Genomic DNA, 16,530 nt, shown 5'->3' with positions numbered 1-16,530 from the left:
ACCAGAGGTGGTGGCACAGTGGTACACAATAGGGAGAGAGTTTCCCTGGGAGTCCTCAACATCAACTCCGGACCCCATGAAGTCTTAAGGCATCAGGTCAAACATGGGCAAGGTATCCTCCGACTGATTACCACCGACCGCCCTCCCTCAACTGATGACTCAGTACTCCACCATGTTGAACACCACTTGGAGGAAGCACTGAGGGTGGCAAGGGCACAAAATGTACTCTGGGTGGGGGACTACAATGTCCATCACCAAGAGTGGCTCGGTAGCATCACTACTGACCGAGCTGGCTGAGTCCTAAAGGAAATAGCTGCTAGACTGGGTCTGCGGCAGGTGGTGAGGGAACCAACACGAGGGAAAAACATACTTGATCTCGTCCTCACCAATCTGCCTGCCGCAGATGCCTCTGTCCATGACTGTATTGGGAGGAGTGACCACCGCACAGTCCTTGTGGAGACGAAGTCCCGCCTTCACATTGAGGATACCATCCATCGTGTTGTGTGGCACTACCACCGTGCTAAATGGGATAGATTTCAAACAGATCTAGCAATGCAAAACTGGGCATCCATGAGGTGCTGTGGGCCATCAGCAGCAGCAGAATTGTACTCAACCACAATCTGTAACCTCATGGCCCGGCATATCCCCCACTCTACCATTACCATTACCATCAAGCCAGGAGACCAACCCTGGTTCAATGAAGAGTGCAGGAGGGCATGCCAGGAGCAGCACCAGGTATACCTCAAAATGAGGTGTCAACCTGGTGAAGCTACAACGCAGGACTATCTGCATGCCAAGCTGCACAAGCAGCATGCGATAGACAGAGCTAAGCGATCCCATAACCAACAGATCAGATCTAAGCTCTGCAGTCCTGCCACATCTAGCTGTGAATGGCGGTGGTCAATTAAACAACTAACTGGAGGAGGTGGCTCCACAAATACCCCCATCCTCAATGATGGGGGAGCCCAGCACATAAGTGCAAAAGATAAGGCTGAAGCTTTTGCAACAATGTTCAGCCAGAAGTGCCAAGTTGATGATCCATCTCGCCCTCCTCCTGAAGTTCCCAGCATCACAGATGCCAGACTTCAGCCAATTCGATTCACTCCGCGTGATATCAAGAAACGACTGAAGGCACTGGATATTGCAAAGGCTATGGGACCTGACAATATTCTGGCAATAGTACTGAAGACCTGTGCTCCAAAACTTGCCGCGCCCCGAGCCAAGCTGTTCCAGTACAGCTACAACACTGGCATTTACCCTGCAATGTGGAAAATTGCCCAGGTATGTCCTTTACACAAAAAGCAGGACAAGTCCAACCCGGCCAATTACCATCCCATCAGCCTGCTCTCAATCATCAGTAAAGTGATGGAAGGTGTCATCAATAGTGCCACCAAGCGGCACTTGCTTAGCAATAACCTGCTCAGTGACGCTCAGTTTGGGTTCCGCCAGGGCCACTCAGCTCCTGACCTCATTACAGCCTTGGTTCAAACATGGACAAAAGAGCTGAACTCAAGAGGTGAGGTGAGAGTGACTGCCCTTGACATCAAGGCAGCATTTGAACGAGTATGGCATCAAGGAGCCCTAGCAAAACTGAGGTCAATGGGAATCAGGGGGAAAACCCTCAGCTGGCTGGAGTCATAACTAGCGTGAAGGAAGATGGTTATGGTTGTTGGAGGTCATTCATCTGAGCTCCAGGACATCACTGCAGGAATTGCTCAGGGTAGTGTCCTAGGCCCAACCATCTTCAGCTGCTTCATCAATGACCTTCCTTCAATCATAAGGTCAGAAGTGGGGATGTTCGCTGATGATTGCACAATGTTCAGCACCATTCGTGACTCCTCAGATACTGAAGCAGTCCGTGTAGAAATGCAGCAAGACTTGGACAATATCCAGGCTTGGGCTGATAATTGGCAAGTAACATTCGTGACACAGAAGTGCCAGGCAATGACCATCTCCAAGAAAAGAGAATCTAACCATCTCCCCTTGACAGTCAATGGCTTTACCATCGCTGAATCCCCCACTATCAACATCCTAGGGGCTACCATTGACCAGAAACTGAACTGGAGTAGCCATATAAATACCGTGGCTACAAGAGCAGGTCAGAGGCTAGGAATCCTGCGGCGAGTAACTCACCTCCTGACTCCCCAAAGCCTGTCCACCATCTACAAGGCACAAGTCAGGAGTGTGATGGAATACTCTCCACTTGCCTAGATGGGTGCAGCTCCAACAACACTCAAGAAGCTCGACATCATCCAGGACAAAGCAGCCCGCTTGATTGGCACGCCATCTGCAAACATTCACTCCCTCCACCACCGACGCACAGTGGCAGCAGTGTGTACCATCTACAAGATGCACTGCAGCAATGCACCAAGGGTCCTTAGACAGCACCTACCAAACCCGTGGCCTCTACCAACTAGAAGGACAAGGGCAGCAAATGCATGGGAACACCACCACCTGCACGTTCCCCTCCAAGTCACACACCATCCTGCCTTGGAACTATATCGTCATTCCTCCACTGTCGCTGGTTCAAAATCCTGGAACTCCCTTCCTAACAGCACTGTGGGTATACTTACCCCAAATGGACTGCAGCGGTTCAAGAAGGCAGCTCAGCACCACCTTCTCAAGGGCAATTAGGGATGGGTAATAAATGCTGGCTTAGCTAGCAACGCCCACATCCCTGAATGAATAATAAAAAAAAGCCCTGAACTGTACTGAACAACCTGGACCCCTCATATCAACAGACATTGTACAGACCCTGAACTGTACTGAACAACCTGGACCCCTCATATCAACAGACATTGTACAGACCCTGAACTGTACTGAACAACCTGGACCCCTCATATCAACAGACACTGTACAGACCCTAAACTGTACTGAACAACCTGGACCCCTCATATCAACAGACATTGTACAGACCCTGAACTGTACTGAACAACCTGGACCCCTCATATCAACAGACATTGTACAGACCCTGAACTGTACTGAACAACCTGGACCCCTCATATCAACAGACACTGTACAGACCCTGAACTGTACTGAACAACCTGGACCCCTCATATCAACAGACATTGTACAGACCCTGAACTGTACTGAACAACCTGGACCCCTCATATCAACAGACACTGTACAGACCCTGAACTGTACTGAACAACCTGGACCCCTCATATCAACAGACACTGTACAGACCCTGAACTGTACTGAACAACCTGGACCCCTCATATCAACAGACATTGTACAGACCCTGAACTGTACTGAACAACCTGGACCCCTCATATCAACAGACAAATTTACAGACCCTGAACTGTACTGAACAAACCTGGTCTCCTCACATCAACAGATATTGTACAGACCCTCAACTGTACTGAACAACCTGGACCCCCCATATCAACAGACACTGTTGTTATGACCAAGGAGCGCACTGTATTTTCTAGTTCCACTTCTCCACAGGTCACATCATATATTTAAATGTTTATACAGTTTCCGATGCAGACAATCATATACCCTACTCTTTATCTCAGAATAACATACACTACCCAGGTTTCTTTAATAAACAACATTATCAGTTTATTATAAAACAATAGATAATGAGCAACAAAGCAAAGCATTAACACACAGATTGAAATATCAAAGTTCCCCTTTACTTTAGCCCCCTCACACAGACATCCTCGTTAAAAAAAAACAGACATTTTCTCTTTAGAGCTCCATTACAAAACAAAGACAAAAAATAACACTTTGGCCAAATACTTGCTAATTTGTGAAGGAAAAAAAAAGATATGGAAAGATGTCAGTTGTCCCTTTTTGGTTTGGTTTCCCAAATACGTGTAGACAGCTATCACTGGGATCTTTCCATGACTCCATTGCTGGAAGTCCCCAGTCAGATGCTGGCAGCTGCAGCACCACCACGGAGGCAGCGGCTGCTGCTGTAGCTGCCACGACCAGACACTGAGGAATGGCACTGGAACCAGGCTTGAAGTAGGGCAGGCTGGGAGGGCTCTCACGGGGTGGGAGAGGGGAGGGAGGAGGAAGGTCAGCAGCAGGGCAGGGGGGTGGCCCTCAGTGGCCCCCTCCTTCCCAATGCCGGGACCCTCGTTCCCGCACTGAGTGCCTTTGAACGAGGGACCACCATACCACCCCATCCCCCCCTTCCCCTGGTCACCCCGGAGCTGGGAAGCAGCCTGCACAGTTTTTCATGCTGTATTTCCCGTGCGGCGACAGAACTGCCCGCCACACAAGTAATTGCGGCTGCAATGGAAGAGGCCCATAATTGGGGGTTAATTGCCCAGTTAATGGCATCAATTGGTGGTGGGGCAGGAGGGCTGTTCACGGGTCTTCCTGCCCTGGATAAATTTCGGCAGAAGCTGGATGGTGGCGGCAGCCTGCACACCCCCCGCCACCATCCCACCAGATTTTATGCTCTCCCCGCCTATAAACCCGCCACAGGGGAGAGCATAAAGTTCCATCCATGAGTTCAAATGATAGCTAGGAAATGTGAATTCAGTTAATTAACTAAATCTGGAATAAAAAAGCTAATCTCAGGAATGGTCATCATGAAACTACTGGTTTGTTATAAAAACCCACCTGGTTCACTGATGCCCTTTAGGAAATGAAAGCTTCTGTCCTTACACAGTCTGGCCTAAGTGTGACTGCAGATCCACAGTAATGTGGTTGATTCTAAACGGACCTTTGAAATGGCCTAGCAAGTCACCCAGTTGTAACAAACTGCTGTGCTGGCTGCAGTCTCTTCAAGAAGGTGTCTCACCAGCACCTTCTCAAGCGCAATTAGGGATGGGTAATAAATTCAGGTCTTGTCGGTGATATCCACATCCCGTGAGTGAATAAAAACACTCCAGGGCCTCCTCACATCAATAGAAAGAGGAAAACAGTAAAACATTAAAGATTTCCTTTTTAAGAACAAACTGATTAGGAAAAACAGAATATCTAATTCTATGTAAAAAAAAAGTCAAATAATAATTTTATAAAGTATGAGTGAGGGACTAGGGAGGGACAGAGAATACAAGCCCTTCACTTATAACATTGTAATCTTGTGGACCGGGAGATTATGGGCAGAGTAGGTAGGGGTGACAGGTTACCTTCCGTAAAGGACACCAGTGAACAACCTGGGTTTTTATGACATCTGCTCATGTGGTCATTTTTTCCAGGTGCCAGCCCACAGATAAACAGATTTATTGAATTCAGTATCACAACTGGCTGCGGTGGAAATTGAACTGGTATTGGGAAAAATCCAACTCACCACAGTTATCGACTGAGAACTGAAGTCACTGGCCGCTCAAGACCTGACTTTGGGACTCACCTACACCAAACCAGTGAACTGTGACCGCCAATTGGCCTACATCGGTCGGGGCATTAGGAACTGCAGCCAGTTCTGATGCTAAGCCAGCCCATTGGGCAGGTACTGGGGAAAATGGGATAGGGGAGTCTTGTGTCATCTGTAAACTTTGAAATTATGACCAGAATTTCTGCTTGTCAGCCAGGAACCATCCACCGGCCGAAAGGTCAGTGGCGATCCCGCCTCCGCCGGGCCTGGGGATCCAGACCGGATTTTATTGTATCTGGGCTCATAATTGGGCTTGGGCGGAACTTCAGGATTTCCTGCCTAATGGAGCTGCCAGCCAATCAGCGGGCCGGCAGCTCTTAGTCCCAGCAATGCCACCGGGAGCGGTGGTCTCTGCTGGGACTGCAACCCAGCTCAAGAATGAAGATGACGGAGAGGATGGAAAAGAGGTACGTTTTTGGGGCCTCATCGGGTGTGATTGGTCAGACCCCAGCGAGGCAAGGGGATCAACTGGGGGAGGGGTTGGGGGCATGTTGTGCATTGGGGGTGGTCGGGGCATCAGGGATGGCCCTCCATCGGGCACATGGTGTCTGATCAGGGGGGCACCCCCCCCCCCAGATTGGACGTGTCCAGAGGATAGAAGATGGTCACACACCCAAGGACCTTCTGTATGGTGAGGTATCTGGGGCCAGACAACCAGTGGGGCGCCCAAAGCTCCACTTCAAGGATGCTTTCAAGCATGACATGAAGGCCCTAAATGTCGACTATCGCACTTCGGAGTCACTAGCTGGCGAAAGAGGGAACTGGCAACACATCCTGTGGACTGGTGCGCACTACCACAATGACCAATTGCTACAGCAGCATGGCAACACGCGCCAATGTCAAAAGCAACTCATAGCGTCACTTGACAGCTTCACGCACAGAACCTGTGGCAGAACCTACCTCTGAAGGATTGGTTTTCACAGCCATCAGCAAAGGTGCACCAACAGAAGACACCCACCTAAATAGATTATTTGTTGCGTGTCCATCATCTTTCATAGATGGAAGGATGCCAACATACCCAAGTCCAAGTCATCAATATATATTAAAATGATCAGTGATCTTAATACCGAGCATTAGGGAACACCACTGTATACTTCCTTCCTGTCTGAAAAACAACCATTCGCCACTACTCTCGGCTTTGTGTCTTTTAGCCAATTTCTTTCTTTTTATTCATTCTTGGGATGTGAGCATCACTGGAAATTCCAGCATTTATTCTCTGCCTAATTGCCCTTGAGAAGGGGGTGGAAAGCCACCTTCTTCAACCGCTGCAGTTTATGTGGTGCAGGTATACCCACAGTACTTTTTCTGGGCAATTTGATACAACTGAGTAGCTTGCTAGGCCATTTCAAAGGGAAATTAAGAGCCAGCCACATTGCTGTGGATCTCAAGTCATGTATAGGCCAGATGGGGTAAGGGTGGCAGATTTCTTCCCCTGAAGAACATTAGTGAACCAGTTGAGGTTTTACAACAAGTTTCATGATCATTATTAATGAGACTTGCATTTTATTCCAGATTTATTAATTTAATTTAAATTCCAACAGCTGCCATGGTGAGATTTAAACTCATGTCTTTGGAGCATTAGACCAAGCCTCTGGATTACCAGTTCAGTAACATGACCATTCACACAGTGGCGCAGTGGTTAGCACCGCAGCCTCACAGCTCCAGGGACCCGGGTTAGATTCTGGGTACTGCCTGTGCGGAGTTTGCAAGTTCTCCCTGTGTCTGCGTGGGTTTCCTCCGGGTGCTCCGGTTTCCTCCCACACGCCAAAGACTTGCAGGTTGATAGGTTAATTGGCCATTGCAAATTGCCCCTAGTGTAGGTAGGTGGTAGGGAAATATATAGGGACGGGTGGGGATGTGGTAGGAATATGGGATTAGTGTAGGATTAGTATAAATGGGTGGTTGATGGTCGGCACAGACTCGGTGGGCCGAAGGGCCTGTTTCAGTGCTGTATCTCTCAAAAAAAAATTATGATCGCAAACCCTTAATCATTGCTCTTTTAATCCCATGGGCTTCAATTTTGCAAACAAATCTATTATATGGTAATAAAAGCAAAATACTACAGATGCTGGAAATCTGAAATAAAAACAAAAAGTGCTGGAAATACTCTGTTCACAGACCTGAAACGTTAACTCTGTTTCTCATAAAGTACCCTCATCAGTCCTCTCTGTTACTTCACCAAATAATTTAATCAAGTTAGCCAAAGATGATTAACAAATCTATGCTGCCTGTCATTTCTTAACCTGAATTTTTCCAAGCGACAGTTTATTTTGTCTTGGAGTTGTGTGTGCTTTACAACCAATAATGTGCCTCATCCCCAACTTCAGAACACGACTGCACCAGAGTGACAGTTGCACACCAGTCATCCTGTTATTTCTCAGAGTGAATGTGCCCCCTGTCCTAATGTCTCCTTTCTTGGCTCAGCGTCAACTTGTGTCTGATACCACTCCTGTGAAGCTTCTTGGGCTGGTTTACTATGTTAATGGCATCAGATAAATACAAGGTGCTGTTGTTGTAAATTGACAGTCTCACACAGAGAGATCACAGGTTGGCTGATATGTAAATGGTGCTCTCTGGCTCTGGTGCAGTAGTAGCAGTCTCCTGAGGCTGGGACTGGGTCTGAGGCTGGGGCACACTGTTGGCTGCATTGATTTGCCATGAATGCAGCTCTGTCTCACTCAGAGAGGCCACAAGGATATAGGGTATGGAGATATCATGCAGTGGGGCAGTATGGAGGTTGCTTTAATCTGCATCTGACCTTGCGCGTCGGAAATGCAAAGATTTCCATCCTCACTCACTTTGACAGGCAGAACGATTCACAGAAAATGAAATGCATTTGCATAACCTCCGCCTATCTATTTCAAGTGCTGAAGGGTTTGAAAAATACACTGGCAGTGTTATAAAGTGCAGTTCCCAGACGATGCAGAATACCTTTCTTAAAGCATTTACCAGGAGAGATAGAGATTTATCTTGACAGGCTACATCCTTTTGTATCAGCCTGTTCCCTGGTCTGCAGGAGAAAGAGAGACTGTTACAGTGTGCACATAAATTGCCTGACTATGGGTTATTTTTAATAATCTGATTATGCACGGAGCCTCTCCGATCTCAAAGCTACTGAGCTCCCTGGGACACTGTCAAACACAGTATAAAATATTATTGTTTCCTGCGGAGATTTAGAATAATGATTAGAGGAATAAAAAATTCTGAGGCACGGTGAGAAAAGAAATACAAATGGAGACATTTTACAGAAGGAAGAGTTCAATTTCAATAATTGTAGATGATGAAATGAATTGATCTGATATATATCCAAAGAATTTCATCTTGTTGGAAATAGAGAGGCTCATTAATACATCTTTTATGGAATTACCTGCAGGTCCTGGCACCCTTTGGAAAGTCTGCTGCAATTCCCAGTGAACAAATTAAAATGTTTGATTCAGTAATAATCCCTATTTCTCCAGCAACGGGAGAACGGGATCATCATCAAATCCCAAAGTCTGAATTAGTTTATCTGGAATTCCTATCCTCTCTGATGCCATGTTAGGAATAGTAGCTGTTTGCCCAGGGATGGGGTATTTTAAATCAATCAAACGGCACAGTGGCGCAGTGGTTAGCACCGCTGTCTCACAGCTCCAGCGACCCGGGTTCAATTCTGGGTACTGCCTGTGTGGAGTTTGCAAGTTCTCCCTGTGTCTGCGTGGGTTTCCTCCGGGTGCTCCGGTTTCCTCCCACATGCCAAAGACTTGCAGGTTGATAGGTAAATTGGCCATTAGAAATTGCCCCTAGTATAGGTAGGTGGTAGGGAAATATATAGGGATAGGTGGGGATGTGATAGGAATATGGGATTAGTGTAGGATTAGTGTAAACGGTGGTCGGCACAGACTCGGTGGGCCGAAGGGCCTGTTTCAGTGCTGTATCACTAAACTAAACAAGTTTCAGAAGGAAGAAATAGCATTTATAGGTCGTTTTTCACAACCTCAGGACATCCTCTGCAGCCCATGAATATATTTGAAACGTAGTCACTCTCGTAATGCAGAGAAATGCCATAGCCAATGCACAGATGGAAAGGATCCAAAAAACAGCAATGAGATAAAGACCAGACATCAGAAAAACTCTCCTATCCTACTTTTCTTTGAAAAATGCCATGGGATCTTTTGCATCTAACTTCCAACTGAGGTAGTTTTGTTTTTATTCGTTTATGGAATGCAAGGCCAGCATTTATTGTCCATCTGAATTGTTCTTGAGAAGGTGGTGAGCAGCCTTCTTGAACCGCTGCAGCCCCTGTGCTGGAGGTATACACCCACAGCGTGTAAAGGAGGGAGTTCCAGGATTTTAACCCAGCAACAACAATAACTTACATTCATCAAGCACCTTTAATGTGATAAAATGTCCCAAGGCGCTTCACAGCAGCATTATGAAACAAAGTATAACACCGAGCCACATAGAAGCATCAGATGACCAAAAGCTTGATCAAAGAGGTAGTTTTTAAAGCGTTTCTTAAAGGAGGAAAGTGAGGTAGAGAGGCAGACTGGTGTGGGGAGGGTATTCCAGTAACAGTGAAGGAATGGCGATATAGTCAGGATGGTGTGTGGCTTGGAGGGGAATTTGCAGGAGATGGTGTTCCCGTACATCTGCTGCTCTTGCCGTTCTAGGTGGTAGAGGTCACGGGTTTGGAAGCTGCTGTTGAAGGGGCCTTGGCGAATTGCTGCTGTGCATCGTGTAGATGCTACACACTGCTGCCACTGTGCGCCAGTGGTGGAGGGAGTGAATGTTTAAGGTGGTGGATGGGGTGCAAACCAAGTGGTCTGCTTTGTATTGGATGGTGTTGAGCTTCTTAAGTGTTGTTGGAACTGCACTCACTCGGACAATTGGAGAGTATTCCATCACACTCCTGACTTGTGCCTTGTAGATGGTGGACAGGCTTTGGGGAGTCAAGAGGTGAGTTACTCGTCGCAGAATTCCCAGCTTCTGATCTGCTCTTATAGCCACAGTATTTATATGACTGGTCCCATTAAGTTTCTGGTCAATGGTAACCTCCAGGATGTTGATTGGGGATTCAGCGATGGTAAACTATTGAATGCCAAGAGATGGTTAGATTTTCTCTTGTTGGAGTTGGTCATTGCCTGGCACTTGTGTGGTGGGCATTTTATTTGCCCAAGCCAGGCTGTTGTCCAGGTCTTTCTGCAAGCCGGCATGGACAGCTTTATTATCTGAGGAGTTGCGAATGGGACTGAACACTATGCAATCATCAACAAATGCCCCACTTCTGACCTTATGATGGAGGGAAGGTCATTGATGAAGCAGCTGAAGGTGGCTGGACCTAGGACACTGCCCAACTAAAATGTCAGCCTAGAATTTGTGCTCACGTCCATTGGAGTGGGGCTTAAACCCGCAACCTTCCTGACTTAGGGGTGAGAGTACTCCCACAGAGCCATGGCTAACACTGAGTTTTTCAGTCAAAATTTGATCATGGCAAGAAATCTGTGAATGGTTCTATTAATTTATTAATTTAGTCTACTCTTGGGGATACAGTGAGCTAACATTCTAAATCAATGGCCTGTTTTCTTATCCATTGAAGACCAAATTCCCCTTCTCCTGCCTGCAAGTGCACTAAAATGTTAAAAAAAAGTCCGACTTTGAAAAGGCCATTGAGGCCATCCAGCCCACTCCATCCAGTATCCAAATCTGATTGGTTTACTTGGGGCACTTTCTCCCGCCCCACCAATGCTAAACCTCTACTTTAAGCAATCTTTCAAGAAATATTTCCTCATCTCAGTCCAAAATGGCTGACTCCTTATCCTGGGACTGTGACCCCCCTAGTTCGAGCCTTTCCAACCAGGGGAAACATCCTTATCATGTGATGTAACGTCCAGAAATACATCCAAAGAGATGGTAACCCTAAAGGAACATGTTTTCGAGATACAGAAACAGCATTAACAAAAGGAAGTGTGCCAGTCAGCTATACATTTAAACCAATAATGGACTTAGCTGGGGGACAAAGTAATGAGCATGAACCTACTTGTTTGATGCTGTACAATATGGGGACTAAGGAAGGAACTTGCATTAATAAAGTGCCTTTCATGGCCTCAGGACATCCAAAGCTCTTTCCAGCCAATGAAGGACTTTCCTTTGAAGTGTAGTTACTGCTGTAAGGAAGGGGATGTCTGCATTCCATACACATGGCAGGTAAGAAACTTGAGCGTATTTTAATTCATAATCATTTGCTAAATAAGGGACTATCAAAGAAATTGAGTGCCATTGTTTCTTGCTCTTGCAAAGGAACCCAGTCACTGCCTACAGTGATTCTGATACCATGCTGGACATTGGTTGTGGTTGTTCTAGGGCACCCCAAAATCTGTGGGCTTAAAAGCCTTGGGCCAGCTTGGAAAAGTATTCCAAAAACCAGTAACATCAGAATGACAACATTGTAAAAATTCATTGTGTGAGTATAGGAACAGTTTAGTGTTACCTTTGTCGTAAAGCCGCTGATTGTTTTTATTCAGTGATGACAAGTAGCTTTTTATCAGATGGTTTGCCGGAGGGTTGCAGATGTTCATTTCATATTCCATCTAACACAGAAGCTTGCAATCGCATTCTTTTGGCTAATGGCTTACTCAGTACATATAGCTTCTAGCATATCAGTAAAACAGAGTTGTAAAATGAAATGGGAGGTGGAAAGCTGCACTCAGGACACTTCAGATGACTGTGATGACTCTCTGCCTCCTGGCCAGCATGTTTTCTTCCACAGGACAGCAGAGGTTCAGGCCTCCTGTGGTGGCAGCCTCCCATCACAAGTTGTAGATGTCTCCTGATTGTTTACTGGTTCCCATATGTTGGAAATGATCACACTTTGACTTAGAAAGGCTAAAGTCTTTGTTTTAATCATTCAGCTTCCATGCTCCCTGGTATAGGACTGCAACAGGCTGTTTCCTGTTACACATCACATGACTCTCCAGTGCAGCCATGAATGTGCCTCCAACCACCCCCCGGAACACTTACACATATGAATTAGTTCCTAGATAATTAGTTCCAAGAACTTTACAGATGGTATAACAATATATAACATCCCTCTTTCTTTAAAAACATAATGTCCCGATATCAATATAACTGTCCCAGTCATTAACTTTTTCTAAACTAAAGAAGATTATCAACTGACTTTTGGAAATAATCTGAAGCCCTTTTTGGTGTCTCTCATAGCGTGTATTCTTTTCCAAAAATATTATTCACGGTATCGCTTAGATGGTAAGATGCTGTGCCTCCATCTTGCAGATTTGACATTCGTTACTCTCAATGGTGAGTTGTCACGCTGCACAGGCGATGTTGTGCTTGTTGCTCCTAGTGTTTTAGGAGTATTGCTTGCTGTTGCTAATGTTGTGTCACATGCTGATGATGTTGTTAATGTTGGATAGTGATGTTTCCAGTGCTGTTGATGGTCTTTTCTGTTTTTCCTTTGCGTTCGATTGGTATTTTACGTGGGGGATGAATCACTGGTTTCATGGCTGGGTCAATAGTGATGTGATACCCAAAATCTTCAAAGCATCCAACCACCACATCAAAACACTCTGGGTACATTTGTAGCAGGTCTTCTTTGCTTCTGATCGGAGGGCACTTTTCAACTGGTGTACTGTCTTTAACTCTCAGTGTCGCCTCCCTCACCTCATAGTTTACTGAGGTAATCTGCAGCTCTTCGCAGCTGCTCAACCCCAGGATAGCTGGATCATTTGTTTCAGTGACGTAGAACATACAGTTAATATCTTTTCCTTTGTGTGTCCCTCTGATTTTGATTGTTTCTAGTTGTCGAATCTCAGTTCCCCCATATGCTGTTAGCATGATGTTGTTCAGTTTCAGAGCACATTTCCTTGGATACCATTTTCTTCCAAATTTTCAGGAAAGATCTTTTGGTATAGTCTGAGTGGGATGATGTTACTCTGTGCTCCAGTATCAATCTTCACCTTCAGATTTATCATTGTGGACTTATTTCTCACCCTCTTCCTGATCTGAGTGGTCATGTGAATTTCATTTCTCTGGGAACTGTTGCAGCCAGACATTTCATGCAGTTGTATGTTTCCTATGTCTATCGTGTTCTCAAACCCATCGTCATCTTCCAGGATATGGATGTTTTGGTTTCTTTCACTACTCATTCAACCCGTTACTCTCATTCCAGTGACTCGTCTACTACCTTCTTCCCTTGTTCTGCACTTCTTTTCCCAGTGATTTTTTAAATTTTTTATTCACTCACGGGATGTGGGTGTCATTGGCCAGGCCAGCATTTATTGCCCATCCCTAATTGCCCTTGAGAAGGTGGTGGTGAGCTGGCTTCCGGAACCGCTGCAGTCCATGGGAGGTAGGTACACCCACAGTGCTGTTAGGAAGGGAGTTCCAGGATTTTGACCCAGCAACAGTGAAGGAACGGCGATATAGTTCCAAGTCAGGATGGCATGTGACTTGGAGGGGAACCTGCAGGTGGTAGTGTTCCCATGCATTTTCTGCCCTTGTCCTTCCAGTTGGTAGAGGTCGCGATTTGGAAGGTACTGTCTAAGGAGCCTTAGCACGTTGCTGCAGTGCATCTTATAGATGGTACACACTGCTGCCACTGTGTGTTGGTGGTGGAGGGAGTGAATTTTTGTGGATGGGGTGCCAATCAAGCGGGCTGCTTTGTCCTGGATGGTGTCGAGCTTCTTGAGTGTTGTTGGAGCTGCACCCATCCAGGCAAGTGGAGAGTATTCCATCACACTCCTGACTTGTGCCTTGTAGATGTTGGACAGGCTTGAGGCAGTCAGGAGGTGTGTTACTCGTCTCTGACCTGCTCTTGTAGCCACGGTATTTATACGGCTACTCCAGTTTAGTTTCTGGTCAATGGTAGCCCCTAAGATGTTGATAATGGGGGATTCAGCGATGGTAATGCCATTGAATGTCAAGGGGAGATGGTTAAATTCTCTCTTGTTGGAGATGGGCATTGTCTGGCACTTGTGTGGCGTGAATGTTACTTGCCATTTATCAGCCCAAGCCTGGATATTGTCCAAATCTTGTTGCATTTCCACACAGACTGCTTCAGTATCTGAAGAGTCACGAATGATTAATGATTAGAGATACAGCACTGAAACAGGCCCTTCAGCCCACCGAGTCTGTGCTGACCATCAACCACCCATTTATACTAATCCTACAGTAATCCCATATTCCTACCACATCCCCACCTATCCCTATACTTCCCTACCACCTACCTATACTAGGGATAATTTATAATGGCCAATTTACCTATCAACCTGCTGAACATTGTGCAATCATCAGCAAACATCCCCACTTCTGACCTTTTGATTGAAGGAAGGTCATTGATGAAGCAGCTGAAGATGGTTGGGTCTAGGACACTACCCTGAGGAACTCCTGCAGTGATGTCCTAGAGCTTATAGGAACATAGGAACATAGGAAGCTAGGAACAGGAGTAGGCCATTCAGCCCTTCGAGCCTGTCCTGCCATTCAATGAGATCATGGCTGATCCGCGGCCTAACTCCATAAACCTGCCTTTGGCCCATATCCCTTAATATCTTTGCTTAACAAAAATATATCTCAGATTTAAAATTAATAACTGTTCTAGCTTCAACTGCTGTTTGTGGGAGAGAGTTCCAAACCTCTACCACCCTTTGCGTGAAGAAGTGCTTCCTAACATCTCTCCTGAATGGTCTGGTCCTAATTTTTAGGCTGTACCCCCAGTTTTAGAATCTCCAACCAGTGGAAATAGTTTATCTTTATCTAGCCTGTCTTTTCCTGTTAATATCTTGAAGACTTCAATCAGATCACCCCTTAACCTTCTAAATTCTAGCCTAATTTGTGTAATCTCTCCTTGTAACTTAATCCCTGTAGTCCAGATATCATTCTTGTAAACCGACTTTGCACTCCCTCCAAGGCCAATATATCCTTCCTAAGGTGTGGTGCCCAGAACTGCTCACAGTACTCCAAGTGGGGTCTAACCAGGATTTTGTACAGCTGCAGCATAACCGCTGTGTCTGTATACTCCAATCCTCTAGATATAAAGGCTAGCATTCCATTAGGCTTTTTGATTATTTTTTGCACTTGCTCGTGGCATTTTAAAGATCTATGCACCTGAACCCCCAAGTCTCTTTGGACATCCACTGTACTTAACCTCTTCCCATTTAGAAAGTACCCTGCTCTATCCTTTTTTGGTCCAAAATGGATAACCTCACACTTGCCCAAATTGAACTCCATCTGCCACAGTTTTGCCCACTCACCTAGTCTGTCAATATCTCTTTGCAATTTTATGCTATCATCTAGACTGTCTACAAAGCCGCCTAACTTTGTATCATCAGCAAATTTGGATATATGACTTACTATGCCATCATCCAAGTCATTAATGAATAATGTGAATAATTGAGGCCCCAACACAGATCCCTGCAGGACACCACTAGTTACATTCTGCCAATCGGAGTAGTTACCCATTATCCCCACTTTCTGTCGCCTAGCACTCAACCAACTTCCTAACCATGTCAATAATTTTCCTCAACTCCATGGGCTTCTACCTCAGTTAACAGTCTCTTATGTGGGACTTTATCAAAAACCTTCTGGAAGTCCATATAAATAACATCCATGGACACTCCACTGTCCACTACCTTAGTCGCCTCTTCAAAAAATTCAATGAGATTTTTTTTTTTTAGTACAGCGCAGTACAGGCCCTTCGGCCCTCGATGTTGCGCCGACCTGTGAAACCGTCTGACCTACACTATTCCATTTTCATCCATATGTCTATCCAATGACCACTTAAATGCCCTTAAAGTTGGTGAATCTACTACTGCTGCAGGCAGGGCGTTCCAAGCCCCTACTACTCTCTGCGTAAAGAAACTACCTCTCACATCTGTCCTATATCTATCACCCCTCAACTTGAAGCTATGTCCCCTCGTGTTTGCCATCACCATCCGAGGAAAAAGACGCTCACTATCCACCCTATCTAACCCTCTGATTATCTTATATGTCTCTATTAAGTCACCTCTCCTCCTCCTTCTCTCCAACGAAAACAACCTCAAGTCCCTCAGCCTTTCCTCGTAAGACCTTCCCTCCATACCAGGCAACATCCTAGTAAATCTCCTCTGCACCCTTTCCATAGCTTCCACATCCTTCCTATAATGCGGTGACCAGAACTGCACGCAATACTCCAGGTGCGGTCTCACCAGAGTTTTGTACAGCTGCAG

The sequence above is a fragment of the Heterodontus francisci genome, chromosome 3 (genome assembly GCF_036365525.1).
Source record: "Heterodontus francisci isolate sHetFra1 chromosome 3, sHetFra1.hap1, whole genome shotgun sequence".
Lineage (NCBI taxonomy): Eukaryota > Metazoa > Chordata > Chondrichthyes > Heterodontiformes > Heterodontidae > Heterodontus > Heterodontus francisci.
The sequence above is the reverse complement of the archived record's forward strand: the minus strand, read 5'-3'. Positions refer to the sequence as shown.